This window comes from Solanum verrucosum, unplaced genomic scaffold, assembly GCF_900185275.1.
Source record: "Solanum verrucosum unplaced genomic scaffold, falcon-dt-bn FXZP01000154.1, whole genome shotgun sequence".
NCBI lineage: Eukaryota > Viridiplantae > Streptophyta > Magnoliopsida > Solanales > Solanaceae > Solanum > Solanum verrucosum.
The window spans coordinates 2,730,823-2,751,795 of NW_026020217.1; positions in this window are offsets into that span (position 1 = coordinate 2,730,823).

Consider the following 20,973-nt stretch of genomic DNA (forward strand, 5'->3'; position numbering starts at 1 on the left):
TATTAAAATTTTGATTTTTTCAAGACTCTAATTCAAGTAAGCTTTATATTTAAGATGAATAAGGTTAAAGTTATTCACAATTGGACTATACAAGAATGTTGGAAAATTTGATGTATATTATCAATTGTAATGACCCTATATAGCATGTATTATTAGTTAATAATGTCGGTTCACAAGTAATTCTAACTAAACTCACTCGATTACAATGAAACAAGGTTTGTGGTACCTTCACAAATATAGTTTTTGCATTATAGCAAAAATCCCACCGTTATTAAGGGATATAATGATGCAAATTTGATCACCTGATCAAATGAAGTAAAATCTACAAGTATATATATATTTACCCCTGGTCGAGGAGAAGTCTCTTGGAAATCATCCAAATAGACACGTATCACTCACTGCACAATGAAATATGAATTTATTGCTTTCTATAAGGCAACTGATGAAGTTGAACAACTCCAAAAAAATTTAGAAGACATTTTATTCAGGTTTGGGACCTATATGCATACATTGTGATAGTTAAGCAACAAAAGGTAGGACATGGAGCGTTACATACAATGGAAAATCTTGTCACAAATGTCGAAAACATAATATTGTGAGACAACTAATACTCTCTAGTGAAATTATTAAAATTGACTATGTAGGGATAATTTGTCGGATCCACTTACAAAAGGCCTAGCTAGAGAGTTGAAAGATAATTTAAGGGAATAGGTTTAAAACTTAGGTCAAGTCATCAGGGTGGTAACTGTATCTAGTGGATGAGAGATCATAAGACCTAAGTTGAAGGATTGAATGATGGTTCAATATTGTGAAATAACTCAATCTATTCTCATGGTGAGGACAATGTTTAGGAACAACGGTAAAAAATACTAATTCTTCTTAACGAGTTAATAAAGTTAATAGTTTTCTAGTGATTTTTAAGTTTGACTGATTTGACCAAATAATGTGTCCACATGACAACACGGTTATAAATCACCTATGTGAGTGTGAACTGTAAGGTGCTTCAAAGTGAGTGAATGTAAAATCTCAGTTTATGTACACTCATGAAACCATGGGGTGCTTGTGGATGAAATGAATACAACCATAAGAGCAAGAGGCTGTAAAGGGTTGATTATGTAACATATGGTTTTCAATGTCTACACAAAATTTCAATGGTTTAAATATATCAAATCTATCAATTACCGAGTATATCCGATATATAATCACTATGAAAAGTTCAAAGGAAAACGTACTTATCCTGATACAATTGATCTTTGCTTGTAAAATACACACTCGTCTGTGAGTTCCTTTATGTTATAGTTATTCCCCATTCATATGGGGGATTGTTGGTGTAACACCTCCGAAATGCCTAACTCAAATAAAGTGGAAAGTGGAGAAATGTTACTGAAGTATGCAACTTTCATTTTTACAAGAGGTGTTCATAGACTGCATAAGCTTGAAAAGTCCTGGAAGCCACTAATGAAATAAACGTTAGAAATTGGAAATCTCTTGATCAAGATTTACAAATGGTTATACGGTCCGTAAAAAGGTTCACGAACAATAAACCTTATCATACACCAGACTTCAGAAGTTGGAAAATATGTTCAATCAGGACAGATGGGTTTTCATGACTTAGTGGAATATTCTACAAACCATGGATGGGTCCGTAGATCAAAGCACTGGACTTCATAAAATTTAATTAAGTCGTGGGTTTTACGATAGGTAGTACTGCCCGTATAAGTTTCCACGAACGCTAGACCTGGTTATTGAAAGGAAGTTCAGAAAGATGGAATATTTTGGACTTGGATAAGATGAGAGGACTTCATAGAGAGTGGAATATTTCATGGACAATAGAAAGGTTTGTATCAGGAAAGCTTAAGATTCATGTTTTCCCTTTTGACTTTTACGGACCACCTCACAGACCGTAGAAGGTTATAATGTCCGTGGACGGTGTTCGTAAAGGTCATTTTGAGAGTTTTAACCCACGTTATTTTAGTATTTTCCTACTCTTTTAATTCCTATACTACGTCATTTTGGGCTTATTTAGAAAATTATAAATTATTCGTAAGACCCCTAACCAACTCATTCATTCTCGTTCTCCCAAATTTTAATTTCCTCTCTCACAAGTCTTCTCCCTCAAGCAATCTAGGGCTCCAACATCTGAAGTCTCCATTGAAGGATTTCCCATAGGTTTTCTATCATGGTATGACATAATTTCATCAATTGGGCCTTCTTCACCCATTGAGTACCAAGGAAACCTCAATTTCTCAATTTATGATCTTCCTAAGTTCTAGGGTTTCATGATTTCTTATGGGTTCTCATTGAATTTAAGTTTATCCTCCCTGATTGATCTTATTATGCATGAATTGATTATAATTCAACAATTTCAATGATATTTTCATGAACCCATATGCAAATATTTTCATGATAAAAATTATGCTATTTTCACATGCATGTTTTACGAATTCAATTTTTCATAAATTAAGGAGCTTTGAGATAAAGTATCATTCAATTTATAAGATAATTTTTATAGATGATTTTACATAAATCATCTCACAAATTATGTTATGTTATCATGATTTTAAGGGGGTACTCAGATTATAAAATCTTTCATGAATAATTCAGTATTATGAAATTCTTAATGTTTCTATGATTATTCATGTTTTCTGGTAGGAGTCTACTTAACATCGAGCAGACCTAGGGATGAAGACTTACCCTTTAGAAGAGGCATGCAACCTTTAGTAGAAATACCTTTGTCCAAGAACTACATGCCCGCGTAGGACTTAAACATTATAAACTTTAGCTAGTGGATCCACCTTAGCTAGATATTCATGGTCCTTATCTTTGCAAGTTGGATACTCTTTGTTTTTTGTTTTGGAGCAGTCCACTTAACACTATGTTATAGCTCACATGTCTTATGTCGGTTGATTGTATCTCCCCCATATATGAAATGATTTTTTGATATTGGATGACCTTGTACTGTGTTTTTAGAATCATATTTTTTTTTTCAAGTTTTGTTTACTTGGTCATCATATTAACATGTTTTCAGACTTATTATGTTGTTATGTCATGTTTATGTATTTCCCAATATGCAGTTATTCTGAATACTGACCGCGTACTTTTTTTCTCTATTGTCTCATGATATAGGTTCTGAGGCATCCCATCAAGCCCGTGGGTAGTACAAATTTCTGTTAGCCAACACTATTTTGGTGAGTCCTCATGGTTCAGGGTCGTACCTTATTATGTTCATTCCAGAATTTACTTTACGTTTTAGATTTTTCAAGTGAGTTAGAATTATTTTTTTCTAGCTACTCACTTATGTTTTGAGGCCTTTCAGACGTTAGTATTCCACGTATGTTGTCTTTATATTCAAATTTCTCTTTTATGTTATGTTAGTAAGTTGAGACTTTATGTAGCTTTCCAAGCTATGTTAGTTATGTATACTATCTTAATGTCGTTCTTTTCCTTGTGGTTGGCTTGGGGTCATTCATGGCTCTAGGCATCTTGTCATCTCTAAGGGTAGTCTTGGGTCATGACAATTGGTAATAATAAGAATAAATGGGTAATGGAGAGAATGTGAATTGTTCCCTATGCTTTAATGAAAATATTTCTCCCTAGCTCATTAGTGGTGGAAAGAATTCTTCAAGTTTTCAAATAAGGATACATTTCTACTTGCTGTTGAAAGGGTTAGAAATAGAGACTCCATCGCACCATCGCCATTGCTCGCTTGCTGAACTCGACTTTAGTTTCAGCTTTGGAAAATGATCAAAATATTTATTTGGAACATGTTTTATTATTATTCATTTAATTATTTAATTAATGATTACTTATCTAATAACTAAATTAGCCAATCCAAAAGACCCAGTTTCAAACTGGATCTAACTGACTTGTTTCTTTCCCCTATTTAATCAAATTTCACACCGTTTATTAAATGACTGTTCTAAAAGATTCCAAACTTTATGAAACAGTTGTTTCTTAAGTGATTGTTTTGTAAGATCCGTTGCAACTTTTAGAAATAATACTTCAGGAATTATAAATACCTTTGATTCCTTAAATTTTTTCTGAACTTCTTCTCTTTTTTCTACATACCTAAATCTAGTTTTCTAGTATACTTTACCCTTGTTAAGTGGTTTGCTGACACCATTTTTGTACCAATACACTATTCTATCCTCGGAGGATATATTATTCTAACCTCAAGTACTTGAGACAAATAATTTCCTTAAGGACACATTATGTATTCATTATGATATTGTGATTGAACATTATTATTAGTATCCTTAGACATGGTTAATCTACAATAGTTCTGTGGACTTCAAACTTTCCCATATCTTGTGCAAAGTTGATCAATTCATTCGTATTCAATTTTTTGTTACTAATACCCTGTAACACCTCATAATCGAGAAGGCTAGAAAATAGGCAAACCAAGAAAGTCACCAGCCCAAAACTAGGCCATGGACCCTCCACGGAGCCCTTGACTGGCGATGATGGGGACCACGGCTCATTATGGGGCTCATGAGGACTTGCCAGAAACTACCATGGCCAGCGTCCCTCCCATGGAGGCCTAGATAGTCCGTGGTGAGGTTGACGAGCCATGGTGGAGGTCGTCAAGTGGCCTACTAGGAAGGGGTCCCTTACCTAGCCACTGGTCAAGGACCGCAGTGGAAATAATGGTTTGTGGTTACCTTGATGGTCCGTGAAGGCCTCTGTTAAGTGGTTGCGTCGACTATTAAGTCAGGGCTTTTAGGTCTTTTCCAGATTATTTTAATTCAACACTATGTCAATTTTCTTCTACTCAAAACCCTATATAATTATTTTTACCCACAAAATCACCCAATTCAATTCATTCTTCTAAAATTCCAAAAGTTAAACAAGTTCATCCTCCCCATAATATTTCTCTCTCTAGAAGATGTAGAAGGAGTCAACTTTGGGTTTCATGATCAAGTCCCCAATTTACCATTTCTTGTGGGTTTTGAACACTAAGGTATGATAGTCTTCATATATGGAGCCCTTTCCTCCATAGAGTTCTTAAATTCCCCAATTTTGAAGTTAGAAATTCACAATTAAAGTTAGGGGTTTCTTCTATGTTATACATTCCTTTCAATATTTATATAATTGATTGTTTTGTGATCTATTAAGCATGAATTGACATAATTCCATGTTTTTAAGATTAATCCCCATGAACCCATGCTTAACCCATATTTTCTAGATTTTCATGATTTAGTGTGGGTTTTTAACTATGAATAGTGAATATAAAATTAAGGGTGTTGCTCAAATATAATTCAACCAATTGAAAGATGATATGGTGGAAGATGTGGGTCCTCTTGATTGGGAAAAGTTCAAGGTTGGTTTCGTTGATAGGTTCATTCCCCTTGAGACGAGAGAGGCAAATGTGCTTGAATTCATTAATCTTTGTCAAGAAAACATGAGTGTGAACGAATATGCTCTAAAGTTCACACAATTTTCTTGATATTCTCCTACAATGGTTGTTGACCCTAGGGCAAGAATGAGTAAGTTTGTTTCGAGTGCATCCTAAATGGTGGTTAAGGAATGTCGTACTACAATGATATGGACATTTACCGTCTTATAATTCATGCTCAACAAATAGTTTAGGAGAAACTTAGGGAAAGATCTATGTAGACAAAGAAGGCAAGGACTGTTGATGGTAACTTCTCACATTCAAGGTCTGATGACATGGTCGTTCTAAATTCTGACAAAGGTCTTCCGGTCAAGGTTCCTCCAATGTTCCTTCTAAGTTCAACAAAGATAGGGTGACTTAAACTAAACCTCATGGAGTGAATGGTGATGGATCTTTATTGTCTACTTATGCTAAGTGTGGAAGAAAGCATGCATGTAAATGTCTAGCTGATTCTAATGCATGCTTTGGTTGTGGCAAGACGGATCATAAGAAATGAGATTGTCCCTTAGTTGCTAAGAATGAAGGAGATAATCCTCAATGGGCTCAACCATACCCTTCATCAGGTTCTAGTGGAAGTGATAAGAAAAACCAATTCTATGCTCTTTAGGCTCATTATGAGCAAGACGGATCTCCTGATGTGGTTATCGGTATGTTGAAAGTCTTTCAACTTGATGTTTATGCTTTACTTGACCCCGGTGCTACCTTGTCTTTTGTGATGCGATATGTGGCTATGAGGTTTGATCTTCTTACAGATATATTATTAGATCCCCATCTGTCTCTACTCCAGTTAGCAATTCTATTGTGGCTAAGAGGGTCTATAGAAAATGTACCGTGTCCCAGTCCTATAGAGTCACTCATATTGACCTTGTAGAGCTCGATATGCTAGATTTTGATGTTATCTTTGGTATGAATCGGTTGCATTCATGCTATGCATCTATTGAGTGTAGAAATCAAGTGGTTAAGTTCCAGTTTCCAAATGAACCTATCCTAGAGTGGGAAGAAGGAAATTCTATGCTGAAATGATGGTTTGTTTCTTGTCTTAGACTAGAAAGATGATTTCTAAGTTTTGCTTATACCATCTAGTTAGGGTGAGAGATACGGATTTGAAACCCCTATTCTTGAGTCGACCCTCATTGTAGATGAGTTTACATAAGTGTATCCAGATTATCTACCCAGTCTACCTCCTGAAAGAGAAATAGACTTTGGGATGACCTACTCCCAGATACACAACATATCTCTATTCCTCCTTACGGAATGGCTCCGACAGAACTTAAGAAATTGAAAGAGCAAAAGAAAGACTTGTTGGACAAAAGGTTTCATCCGAACGAGTATCTATTTATGGGGTGCTCCAGTTTTGTTAGTTAGAAAGAAGGATGGCTCACTCCATATGTGTATTGACTACCGACAATTGAACAAGGGTACCGTTAAGAACAAATATCCTCTCCCAAGGATAGATGACTTAATTGATCAACTTTAAGGAGCAAAGTTACTTCTCTAAGATTGACCTTCGGTCGGGTTATCACTAATTGAGGGTGAAGGAAGATGACATTCCGAAGATGACTTTTCGAACTCGATATGGCCATTATGAGTTTTTGGTAATGTTGTTAAGGTGAACTAATGCTTTGGCAGAATTTATGGATTGATGAAAAAGGTGTTTAGACAATATCTTGATTTGTTTGTGATTGTGTTCATTGATGATATATTGATCTATTCAAGGAGTGAAGATGAGCATACCACTCATTTGAAGATTTTGTTGAAGTTCTCAGGGACCAACAACTCTTTGCATAGTTTAGCAAATACGAGTTTTGGTTAAGGTGTGTAGCTTTTCATAGCCATATTATTTCCGGTAGGGGTATTGAGGAAGATCATAAGAAGACAGATGCGGTTAAGAGTTGGCCTAAACCTTTATCCCCTTCGGATATTAGAAGTTTCTTGGGTTTAGCTGGATATAGCTGCATTCACATTTATGGTAATCCCCTTATTCTTTTCTTGGGCTGGTATTATTATTTAAGCTGCTTTTGATCTAGTCATGTCTGCAAAACCTCGAGGAGAAGTTAGGAAATATTCAAACAAATACACAGAAAATTAGGCTCAGATATGCTTAGTGAAACAGTTGGTAAGCCACCGAATTGTTTCGGTGAACTGGGTTAGCCCGCCAAAAGTTACTGTACAATAAGAGTTCATGAGTGTAGATAAAGGGCGATCAAGAAGTCTTTCGGCGAGTTGTCGAGTTACTTCGGCGACTGTAGGCTTCTCTCCAAAAGTTACAGACTCCAACAACACATTTAGCAAAAAATTAAAGGCGAGATGGGGACAGTAGGCGAACCGCCGAGTGGTTTGGCGAGCTCGACCTAGCTCACCAAATGACCCAACGTTCCTACTTTAAACCCAACTTCTCAAATTCATTCCCGCAACCGTCAAAAACAAAATCAATGGATGCTCTAGTGAAATTAAAGTACACCCCATGACACCCAAGCATAAACCCACAAATTTTACTTCATTTTAAGCACAAGACTACGGGATTTCGACAATTAAATCATTACTGGAAAGATTATCAAATTAAATCAGGCATACAAACATACTAATTCTATCAAAGAGGCCCAACACATGACAACACGATAAGATAATTGCAAATGAGTACAATTTCGATAAAATAATCTCGGGGTTTGGAAAACTAACCTTTGATGACGATTAATAAAGATTGAAATGCTAGGTGGCAAAGTAATCCACAATCCAAGCACCATTCAACGACTAAAATACTCTAAAAATGCAAGAAATATAGAAACTAAAGTGTGGGTGTGAGTTTAGGAAGGTAAAAAGTGAGGGAAAGTGAATGAATTTGAAACTTTTTAAACCTTTGGCCTAAAATATCGTCCAGTTCGCGCCCATTCGACGACATTAGTCATGCTCACCGAGTAACTCGGTGACACGCTGAGTAGTCATTCATCTCGCCGAATTTAAAGGACCACTAGTTATTGTGGGGATCCAAATGGAGGTCTCCGTCGGGATCACCGACATGGTCGATAATTTGCCAATAATTTCATGGGTTCGCCGAGTTTTACAGACTCCAATGAAAAATTGTCTTGTGTCTGATGGCGGTTAGGGTCGGGGTCGCGGACCTTCTCGTCGATCCACTGAATGGGCATGATGCTCGCCAATCTGCACTTTTCGAACACTTTCCACACTTCCACCTACATAATCAACACACTATTATTTTATCAAAACAAAATAAAACAATAAAGGATCTTGGGTTGCCTCACAAGCAGAACCTTAGTTAACGTCGCTGCACGATGTAAGTCCACCTTCAAACCTCATTCTTGGGGTTAGCCTTAGTATTACTAGGCAAACATCCTTGTTGTCTCGGGTTGAGATGAGACGATATATGACCCATTTGGGTCTCCAACTGCTTGATCGACACTGAATGAGAGGTGACGGTCTGGCTAAAGGTAGACACATCTTCTTTCATTTACTTTAAAATCTTGTCTGACCCTTCAACTTTGTTGAGGATACGAGAGAGCATATTCTCAGACTGACCACCTTTCGAATCTTTTAGCTTTTGGTGCTCGTGGGGAAGCACATACCTATCCTTCTCCCCATCCTTCAAATTTGGATTACGGTCCCTCCATTCACGATCTCAATCTTCCAACCTTCATCCCTAGCCCAACCTTAGTTACCACCCTACCTCGGGTAGTTTGAACGATAGCCACCACCTTGGTTGGCTAGGAAATTTACCTCTTCGTTATACAAGGCTTCAAACTTGGACTCATCTGGACTAGCACACCCAACATCCATGACATCAACACTTCGATCACCAGATCCCATGACATTTTTAGACAAAATATCAAATTGTGTCATGATCTTGGCAATGTTTTGGCCCCTCTCTTGGTCCTTCTCCATTTGTTCCTTAATTAACTTGAATGTGAGAGGGGAGACTTGGTCTTCACGGGTATACCACGCCCTGTTTATGGTAGTCATGCCATCCAAGAGCTGACCACCTATCACATAGGTTGATGCATCAAACCTCCAGGAGAGAGTTGGTCAGCAACACCCTTATTTACTGAATCCAGACTCTGGTAAAAATGCTACAGCAACACGTTATCAGGCAAGCCATGGGTTGGGAATTGAAGCACCAACTTTTTGAATAGTAGCTAAGTTTCATGATTAGGCTCACCTTCTGGACGCTTGAAGCTCTGAATGCTGTCTCGAAGAGTCATCATCTTCGAGGAAGGGAAAAATTGCACTTGAAATGCGGTGACCAACTCCTCACATGAAGTGATTGATTCACGTGGCAATTCAGCCAGCCATTTGCACTCTTCACCCATAAATTTGCATGGGAACAACCTCAATCGGACCAATTCTTAGGAGATATTATTGAAAGAGAACGGTCCGAATACAACCACAAAGTTTCTAATATGCTCATGGGAATCCTCGTGAGCCAAACCACTGAAAAGCCCTTTTACTTGCAAGCGTTGCAACATAGTACTCGTGATGTGGAACACCGCATTCCCTTTAGCCAGAGGTAAGCGAATGGAACCAATATCGCCCATGAGATGGGGGTCATTAGCATGACGCTCGTTGACATCGTTGAGATTTGCGATGTCGTCTTAATAGCCTACTTGGCAGCCATTACTGCTGTTTAAGCTCATACTTCCTGTTCACAATACACAAACAAGCAAAACGAAACTAAAAATTAAGCAAGTATCACAATAACTAATAAGAACAAAATTCAACTTAACTAAAAATTCTCAATTAGCACCACTCCCCGGCTTTGGCACCATTTTTACTTGACGTATCCGGGTGCTTCATCCAATACTAAGAGTCCACGGTCGTTCAATAGTAATATAACCTCAGCTCACCTTTCTCATGATTTAGACTTTAGGTGTTTGAACCTCAATCACTGAACTCGTTCGAGTCTGCCTTTCACATTCGGAGTATCACCGAGTACAACGTCTTTTCCCTTTTCGAGCCTTTAAATTCTTGAAGTATTGTAACCTTCAACGATGGTCACCTTTGTTCTCCCTTTTGCATTCTGTGTGTCGTCATTCCTATTTTAGTCCCCCAACCTTCCTCAATTAATTTAATTGTTGCTCACTGTAAACTTGGGCGAGGGAATACCCATTGCGCGATTCACCCTTTATGTTAGGTGATCACCAAGGTAAAGTTTACCCTTCTTTTGATGTTTTTGGCCTTTCTTTCACATATTCTTCCTTGTCTTGTCCGTTAGCCTTTATAGGTGCAAATCATAAAAATATTATTAGAATATGACTAAATTTGGCATTTAGTACACAAATTGTTGAGATAAATGTGCCTTAACTCAAGTAAATCTACCCCTTATCAATGTTTTATTTTTTTAATTTGTTTATTATGATGGTGTGTCGAGGTTCTCATTGGATAGGATAAAAGGTTGTTTTTATTCTTTTATCTTGCATTTTTGATACACACAAAAGAAAAAAAATATACGTACATAGTTACTTAATTAAATCATCTTTTATTAAAATAATTGTTTATATATATATATATATATATATATCATCGTTATCTTCATCCTTTTTCTTCCTTATTTTGTCCTATGTTGAAAATAATTAAAATTTAAAGTGGTAAACATGGTTCAAAAAAGAAAAAAAGAAAAATAGAGATAAAGTAAAAGGGTGGGGGGGAGGGGGAGCAGCGAGTAGAGGATTAGCCTTTTTTAATATACTATAGAAAAAAAATTAGACAAATCATATGAGCTCATATATTAAGTAATTTTAATTTTTTTTAACGAAAAAGGGACAAAATGTGCTTAAACTATGAGCTTTGGTACAACATAGTCCGTCCTCCACGCACCTTATGAGTGTGGATCGTTAGACAAAAGGGTAATTTTGAGACAGAAGATTGACGTTAGGGGTATTTTGGGGTCGAAAGTTTGATGGGGGGTAACTTTGTATCAATTCAAATAGTTGCAGGACATTTGAGGCTCTTCGTTTTACATTAATATATACAATCATTCACAATTGAATAATGATTTGTGAGCTGTCCATCATACTAGCATCCCCCCTCAAATTGTTGTTGGTGGATCACGAAGCAGCAATTTTCCTACTAGAAGCTGATGGCATTTTCATACCATGTATTTTGTAAACTCATCATTTATTTGAAGATCACTACAAACACGTGGAAGAATAGTGACTCATTTATCTACATTTTCTTGTATATAATGATAATCTACTTCAATATGTTTGGCCCTGTTGTGATAAACTAGGTCAATAGCAATCTGAGTAGCACATTTTTTGTCAGCATGGAGAAGAGTAGGATGAGATTGGGGAAAGCTAATATCAGCAAGTAATCCATGAAGTCAAACAACCTTGGAACAATAAGTAGACTTGGATCAATATTTTGCTTTTGTTAATGATTTTGACACATGATATTGCTTTTTACTCTATCAAGATATCAGTAACTTACCAAGAAACTTGCGCCAACAAGTCATGAAAAGTATCTAGGAATTATATTTAATTAGAATAACTAAACTCATTAAGACGAATATGAGAACAACATGGAAAGAACAATCCACAAGTAGATGTTCCAAGTAGATACCAAATGATGTGACAAGTAGCCACCGAGGGGAGATGATAGGGATCTTGCATAAATTGGCTTACTTGATGAACTTAAAGAGCGATATCAGGTCAAGTAATAGTAATGTAATTAAGATTCCAACTAATTGTTAAAATATAGTTAGATCAGGAAGAAAATCAACTTCCTCACGATGATATATTACATTCAATTCCAATGGAGTATCTACGGAAGAAGAATCTTGAAGACTATCAAAACAATTCATATCTTGAGTATATTTCTGTTGATTTAGAAACACACTTGAAGCATCATTTTGAACTTCCAAACCCACAAAATATGTAATAGTAGTAATATCTTTCATATAAAAAAAACTCTTAAGCTATTGTTGAAGGCTTGATTAATGAAGAATAGGTTCATGTGATAATAATTTCATCTACACACACAAAAAAATACAGCCCTTACATGCTTTCCCCAAAAAAAAAAGATGAGTCATATTTATTCAGCTCAAAAGAAAACTGTGTAGAAAAGTAGACAAAACTTGTCATACAAGGACATATAAAGACTACTTCAACTTTCATACATCTGATTTAGGTGATAGGAACAAAAAGGTGGAGGTTTCATATAAATATATTCTTTAAGATCACCATGGAGAAAAGCATTTTGGACATCCATTTGATAAAAAAGGCAAATTTCTGAAGTAGCAATGGTAATAATAGTTCGCACTGTAGTCATTTGCTATGGGTGCAAAAGTCTCCTCATAGTCCAAACAATACTCATATTTGTTACAATGAACAACCAATCAAACTTTGTACCGATAAAGGGTTTCATTGGATAAAAGCTGAATGAAATAATCCATTTACATCCAATTTGGGGACATTTGAAGGAAATGAAACAATGTCCTATATGTGTTATTTTCTTTAGGAGCCAAAATTTCTTCCTCCATTGCTCTCTGCAAACATTCATGCTTGGAAGCTATCAAGTAACATGTTGAAACAAAAAATGTTGGATAAAGCAAAGGAAAAGCCATATCAATTTGGAGTAGGAGATACTCTAGTAGATTGTCGATAGGCTCAAGAGAATCCGATCTTAAAGAGTTCTTAGATTCTACTTGTGGTGCAATTTCAAATGGCTGATGTTTGTGTAATCAAGATACAACTTCAAATTCAAGTGTCTACGATTGTACAATAGTAATATAACCCAACCGAATAAGTTGGGGTCGAGTCCGAAGGGAGTGGTTGCAAGAATTAATAGAAAAGTAAAATCAGGTTCTAATCAATCATAGCTATAAACATTAACGATTAAAAACATACTAAATCTAAAGGTTTGACACGAATGTCAATTATCAATTGGGGGTTTGTATTCAAGTAATGACAAAAATAGCAAAAATATAAAGATGCGAGATAGGGAGACGAGATTCTTGGGATGTGATAGGAATATGGGATAAAACATACTGTTGGGTAAATGCTATTGATAGTAAATCACTAAATATTTGTAACTAGGCTAGACATTAGTGGGGGTAAATTCTCTCTCGAGCAACTTACCCCGAATAAACTCAGTTTTTCTTGACCACCAAGTTGTAGCATTTAAGTGCAGCCTCTGCCTTAGCCCATTCAATCTCTCAAGCTGAATGTGTGGGAGAAGACCTAGGATTCACTCTCTCGAGCTGAACCCACGACGACCTAATAACCACCGGCAATTGATTTAGTAGTCTTAGTTTTAAAACCTCTCTCTCGAACAAGTCAATAACACTAAGATGAAATCGTATTTGCAACTACAATTCCATTAAGTTCAAACACAACTACTAAACGAAATCACATTTAAACAACAAATAGGCTAACAATAAGCAATACCCAACATGAAATTTTACCCATATTCACAAAATCACACCCCAAGAATTTAGCTAGACACAGAGAAAGGGAAGGAAATGATACCAAATCGAAATAACATCAACTGGTATGATTTTTATTCAATTCAAACGAGTCTAGAATGAAGATTCTTGGATACCCACTTCCAATTTGTTGGAGTTGGAAGTCTTCAAATCTTCAAGCTCAAGAACAATGTCTCCCAAAAAACTCTAAGAACTAAAAAACTGAAAATATTCGAAGTCTCAGTAATAATTCTCTACAACTTGATACTAAGCTACAAAATTAAATGAGTATTTATAGTTTTCAAAAATTTGTGCTTTGAAGGATCACTCAACGCAATTAGTCCGGATCGCGGATACACTCGGTTATCCGCCCTTTGGTCTAGTTCATCGCCTTTCAGTTTTTGCCTTCAACATCTTCGCATTTTGATTCATTGGGCGACAGGGAACTTTTTTGCGGAACTTCTCGGCGATGCGCCGACTGCTCCCTTTCTTCGCAGACTTGATCTTTTTCCTTCAGGGCTCAGAACACTGGAACTTTGGGCGAGGTGAAGACTATTCGGAGACTAGCCTAATGGATTAGGCGATCTTCGGGCCTTCTTTTTTCTTCATTCTTTTCAGTCGCTTTGTTCCTTTTTGCTCCATAGTGTCCATGCTTTATCTCTAACTCCAAATACATGAAACTCAAGGATTTACATTAGTTTTTGAGACAAAATATGCATTTGACGACACTTGATTTATTAAAATAAAGCCCTAAATGAGTCCAAATCGTGGATTCATAAACACCCCCAACTTAAACTTTTGCTTGTCCTCAAGTAAAACTCAAGTTGAGCAGTTCAAAAAGGATGTCTCAAACAGTGCTACACAAGACTCAATCATGAATGTACACACAAGACTCAACTTGCTTATGCAAGGATCAATTGTATACTCAAAGACTCAAGTTGTGACACACCATTATCAAAGATTCCCAAGTTCACAATACTTTCTTCAAATATAAGTTCAAGCTCAACTAAGGTATTCAAATGCCCTCACACAAAGAATGATTCCATATTCACACACAATGGTTCAATCATTTAAAGTTCCGAAATCAAATGCAACACTCACACTCATAAAGAAAAACACAATGAATGCTTTCACCCATAGGTTTGCCCGTATTTTCCAATTAACATTTGCTTAAGCTCACTCAAGATAAAAAAAGGTCTTTTCAAGGCTTGTAATGGGGCTGAGTGCAAAGGTATGGTCATTTAGGATCAGTCAGTTTCATCCTCATGAAATGTGGTGCTCACAACACTCCCTTTCCTCTACTTTCATCATTTTCTTTAGTGATCATAAGTCATCCCATCATTCACTTTTCATAGATTGTTCGGAAACACCATTTCTTTTGTATTTTATTCCACGACTTTTTTTTTCATTCTTTTCTTTTCTCTTCTTTTTTTTGTATGCAGGGGTTCCATTTTTCTCACACCATGGGTTAAAGGAGACTTCTCTTGCACTTCTTGACTTGCCTTGTCTTTTCAGCACACCTCCAACTTAGGATTTTGGCCTAAGTTGGCTATTCAATCAACCACAAATCAAGAGATTTATAGGTAGTGGATTTAAGAAAATTCATGTTTTCATCAAGTTTCTTCCAACTAAAGGTAAGGCTCAAGGTGTTCAAAAGAGGTTCACACACTCACAAGGTTGGCCACAAAAGAGGTATATGTCAAATTGGCTCACACTCTTCGAAGTTGCTAAGATCATATCAAGAGATTGCCTTACTTTGCCGACCGGACCAATGGGGAAAAGTCTTGGTGTTATCATGCGTGGTTCACAGTAAGCTAATCACACAAGGCATCGACACCAAAATCAAACAAGACTTCACACTTCACACTTTTTCTAGTGTGCAATGATCATCACAAGAGAATCAATTTCATAATTTGCTAGTCACAACGACATGCAAAGAGTTCACATATTATCTATCTAACTTCATTTGGTCTCATTGTATCCGCACATTCATGTTCATTCGATTGCGAGCACTATTCAAGTCATCGATATTGATCCAAACCGAGACTCAAATTTGGTAAAGAACAGCCACATTAAAGTACATACAAGAGTGAGCAAAATTTTGGAAAGGTCAAAAATCATTTACAATTAAAATAGAAGCAGCCACAAGCTCAAACAATCACTAAAAGCAGTGCAGAACACAATTGTAAGCATAATGACACAAATATATAAAAAAACATCAAAAACAAAAGAACACAAACCACAAAGGTGGGCCTTACCCCACCACAAATAAAAGTATTTTTCCTCAAATGCAAATGAAACTATCCATAAGTCAAAAGAAATAAAAGAAAAAGAGGGAGGTAAAGAGGGGATCCTGGCTAAGCAGTCGCTCCATCTGTCTGGGTATCAGTGCCCAGTGTATCGATCTGGTCTTGGGTCTCAGTACTCGGAGTCACCTCAGAGGAGTCAACTCCACTAGAGCAACCAAATGGCATGCACAACTGCATCTATCATGGCTGCTTCAATCTCAGTCAGGACCTCATCTGCAGCTCCCTCAGTATCCTCAAGCATCTCTTTATCAGTCTCTGCCTCTGACTCACGATCAACTGTCTGCTCTATTCTATGCTCATGTCCGGCGGTAGTTGGAGGCATCTCGGGTACATCTGGAATCTCTATTGTTCCAAAGACCATGGACATATCGGTGGACGTCAGGTAGTCCACATCTTTTCTCACATCAGCAATGGAAGCTTTTAAAGCCGTCACCTCCTCGGTGGCTCTTTGACCACGCCACACATCGCTATGCTTGTCGTAAGGGTATAAATGGCAGCACTCAATGGTGTCACAACATTAGTCAAAGCAGCCTGAATTATACCAGTAATAGAGGTCTCAAGCCTGGCTGCCCGATGATCCGCAAAATAGGCAAGCTGTCCCATTCGAAGTAATGATCCCTGGCTGATAAGAATTCGGGAGACAGCAGCAGCAGGTCTAGGAGGTAGTACAGCAACAGAAGAACTAGTGACATCAGAAGATAAAGTACAAGAAGTACCTGAAGGCCCAGTGGCTGGAGTAGGCAAATATGCCTCTGCAGATAATGAGTTTTCATTTACAACCGAGATGAGTCCACCGGGGCTGCCTTCTTCTTCTTCTTCTTCTTCTTCTTCTCAGCCTTGTTTTTTAAATACTCTCCATCGATCCTCTAGATATCAGTAGAGGATATAGGAGTTACTTTCACATTCATATGTGCATCTCTAGGTACCCGAGCATGTCTGCACTGCACTATGATCAATACTAGAAATAAGAGGGAAGTCTGACGCTGCTTGACCTTCATGACCATCTCATGTGCTATAATCATCCCCAAATTTAGCCTTGTCCCATCAATGATACAGCCTAGGCAGACTGCCTTGGCCAATCGAAGAATAGACTCATTTTGGGAGGGCATGATCGTGCTGCTAATGAAGCCAAACCAATACCTCGCTGCTACATTCAAGTATTTCTTTTCTATTGGAGCCCGTGCCTCCAACCACTTGGGAGTACCATTTGAAATCAGTGGGGCTAACCACTTCTTCATATTGTCCAACTTCTTTGTTCCGATCATATGCTGGCAGTCATTATCAATACGCGTGGATACGCCCAAAACTGTGTTGATAGCAGCACTATCATACTTTACCTTCCAGCCTCTGACAACCACGTAGTCAACCGGCTTGAAGTTAGCTGCCGGCTTGTTCCCTTGTGGTATCAATGTACTGTACACGCTGTAGAATTCCCTAACCCAGCTTGGAATATACGGGCCACAGGGTTTAGTGAAGATATGGAACTTGTGAGATTTCAGGCAATCCATTATCTTCGGGTACATCTCGACAACCCCATTCGTGGACAAAAGATTTTCCTCAAGAATCGTCCTCAGTCACTCATTGTTTAATCTATTCATCGAGTTAGGAGGAGGATCCTGCACAAGAGGAGCTAGGACTACATCCTGCTTTTGATTTGGAGGAGGAGGAATGGTAAGTTGAGGGTTCGTGATCCTAGTCGGATCATCTCATCTTTTTAGATCGTAGCTCTGCCGTCTGCGCTGCTACAAGCTTATTATCATCATAAGCTGCAATCTGGTGCCCCGGGTGCTCACCCTCACTTTCAGAACTGGTAAGGTGAGTGATGTAGATCTCGTCACTGTCGGAGTTGACAAATGGTGACTCAGGTGCCTTCTCTTTGCCCTTGCCTTTCCTACCATTTTTGCGGGATTTTGTGGCCTTTTCCTTCGATGCAGCTGCATCCTCATTGAGTATAATTCTCTTTGTTTTCCCTTCGGGTGGCACATTTCGTCATGCAACTTTAGGTCTGGCCATGCCTGCTAAACATTTACGAAAATGTTGGGAGGGTTTAATTAATTTAATAGAGAAGCAGTTGCAGACGAACTGGCCGAGCTGCTCGGTGAGTTGCCAATCCCCTTCAGCTAGCTGAGTCAGGATCACCGAAAGGGTTGGCTTAAATATTATGGCAAGTCGGCGATGGGATCGACCTTTTTGCGAACTGCCGATATCATTCGGCGAGCAAGGAATAACTTGATGAAATTTATATTGCAACAAGCGTTTAGGGGTGCAGAGAAAGAGCGAACAAGAGACAATCGGCGAGTCACCGAGTGCCTTTGGCGACCTTATGCTTCTCGCCAAAAGTTACAGAGGTAAACAACAAGTTTAGCATTAAATTAAATGCGAGATAAGGGCATTAGGCGAACCGCCGAGCGGTTCGGCAAGCTCTACCCAACTCGCCAAACGATCCGACATGCTTATTTTCAACCTATATTCTCAAATTCAACCCTGCAACCCCCGAAAAAAAAATCAAAGCATGCACTAGTATAATTAAGCTCAGACCCACAACACCCACTGCCCCTGGATATTCAGTCTTCTCTTGGTTTTGCCAAATTTGGCCATTTGACGACTTTTCCCCTTAAGAATGGTGTCACCCACTCTATCATTGTGCAATTTACACCAATTAACACAAATACAGGCTACTCAGACCTCACCCAACTAATCTAACCAACATGCAAGCACACCCCCAAAGAAAAAATATATAACTCATTTTAAGGCACAAATTTACGGGCATTCGACGATAAAATCAAGAGGGGCAAGATTATCAAATTAAAATCGCCATTTAAACATTCTAATCCTATCAAAGAGGCCCAACACAAGACAATGTGATATGATCATCTGCAAATGAGTACAAAATGCGATAAAAATGAACATGGGTTCGGAAAACCAACCTCGTATGCCGAACAATACAAAATTTGAAAAGCTAGGCGGAAAAGGTTTCCAACTCCGAGCACAAGTCACTAAATACAACACTTAGAAAATGCAGAAATCTTCAAGATACTAAATAGGTCCGGGATTTGGAAGATTAAAAGCGAGGTAAAGTGAAACAGTTGGAAGTTTAAACCATTAACCCTTTTTAAACACAATCTAGTTTGCGCCCATTCGGTGATATTAGTCAAGATCACGGGCACACATGGCAACACGCGGAATATTCAGTTACCTCGCCGAGTTTTACAGGTCCACCAATTAATGTAGGGATCCAAATGACGGTCTACATCAGGTTCGCCGACTCGCCAACCTGCAGTTTTCAAACACTCTCCACATTTTAACCTGCAAAATCAACACACCATTATTTCTAAAACAAAATTAAAGCAATAAAGGGTCTTAGTATGCCTCCCAAGTAGAGCCTTAGTTAATGTCATGGCATGACGTAACTCCTTATTCAAACTCCATTTGTGGGGTCAGCCTTAGCTTCATAAGGACACCCCACTTTTGGCTCTGGGAAGAGAAAAGATAGTACTTGGTCCATTTTAGATCCCCGTAGATGAATGAGCATGGAATGGGAGGTTGTCATCTGATTCAGCATCAAGACATTCTCTCTCAATTCCTCCAGCACCCTATGTTGTTCATCAGCTTCTTGGAGTAGAATTCTGAGCATTGCTTTGATCAGTCCATCCTCCTTGTTCTTAAGTTTCCTTCGTTCATGAGGAGGAATATAGTGCCCCTTCTTATTGCACTGGACTTCAAGATCCCTAATCTTCTTGGTTAGCTCATCTAACTGGGTTAGCAAGACTGCTAAGCTGAAGTCTCTCCTTTTTGTTGCTTGATTTGGCTCATTTAAGATGTCAAGAAATTTGGCTGCTATCACATAGGGTAATAGTACTAGACCACTTGGGATAATTTGATCAGCCAATATTATGTTCCCTGGACCAAGACTTCTGTAAAAACATTCCAGAAGGACTATGTCGGGGATTTCATGAGTGTGGCATTGAATCAGAACTGATTTATATCTCAGCCACGTCTCATGAAGTTGTTCACCTTCCAATTGCATAAAAGTTAGAATCTTATCCCGGAACCTCATTACTTCTACTAGAAGGTGGTCCATTTGCTCAATCTCATCAATTACACTCATTCTACCTGTTTCAGCACACAAAATAGCAAAACAAAACTACAAATAAAGTAAGTTGACTATAACTAAAAAAAACAAAAATTCTACTAAACTTAAAAATTCTTAACTGACACCACACCCCGGCAGTGGCGCCATTTTGATGTTTGCTTATTCAAGACACAACTTCCAATTCAAGTGTCTACAATCGCTTAATAGTAATATAACCCAACCGAATGGGTTGGGGTTGAGACCCAAGGGAGTGGTTGCAAAAATTAATAGAAAAGTAAAATAAAGTTCTAATCAATTATAGCTATAAACATTAACAATTAAAAACATACTAAATCTAAAGGGTTGACACGAATGTCAATTATAAATGGGGGGTTTGTATTCAAGTAATGACAAAAAAAGTAAAAATATAAAGATGAGAGATAGGGAGACGAGATTCTTGGGATGTGATAGGAATATGGGATAAAATATACTATTGGGTAAATTCTATAGATAGAAAATCACTGCATAATTGTAACTAGGCTAGACTTTAGTGGGGGTAAATTCTCTCTCGAGCAACTTAACTCGAATCAACTCGATTTCTCTCGAACAACGAGTTGCAGAATTTAAGCGCAGCCTCTGCCTTAACCCATTCACTCTCTCAAGCTAATTGTGTGGGATAAGGCCTAGGATTCACTATCTTGAGTTGAACCCATGACGACCCAATAACCACCGGCTATCGATTTACTAGTCTTAGTTTTAGAATCTCTCTCTTGAGCAAACCAAA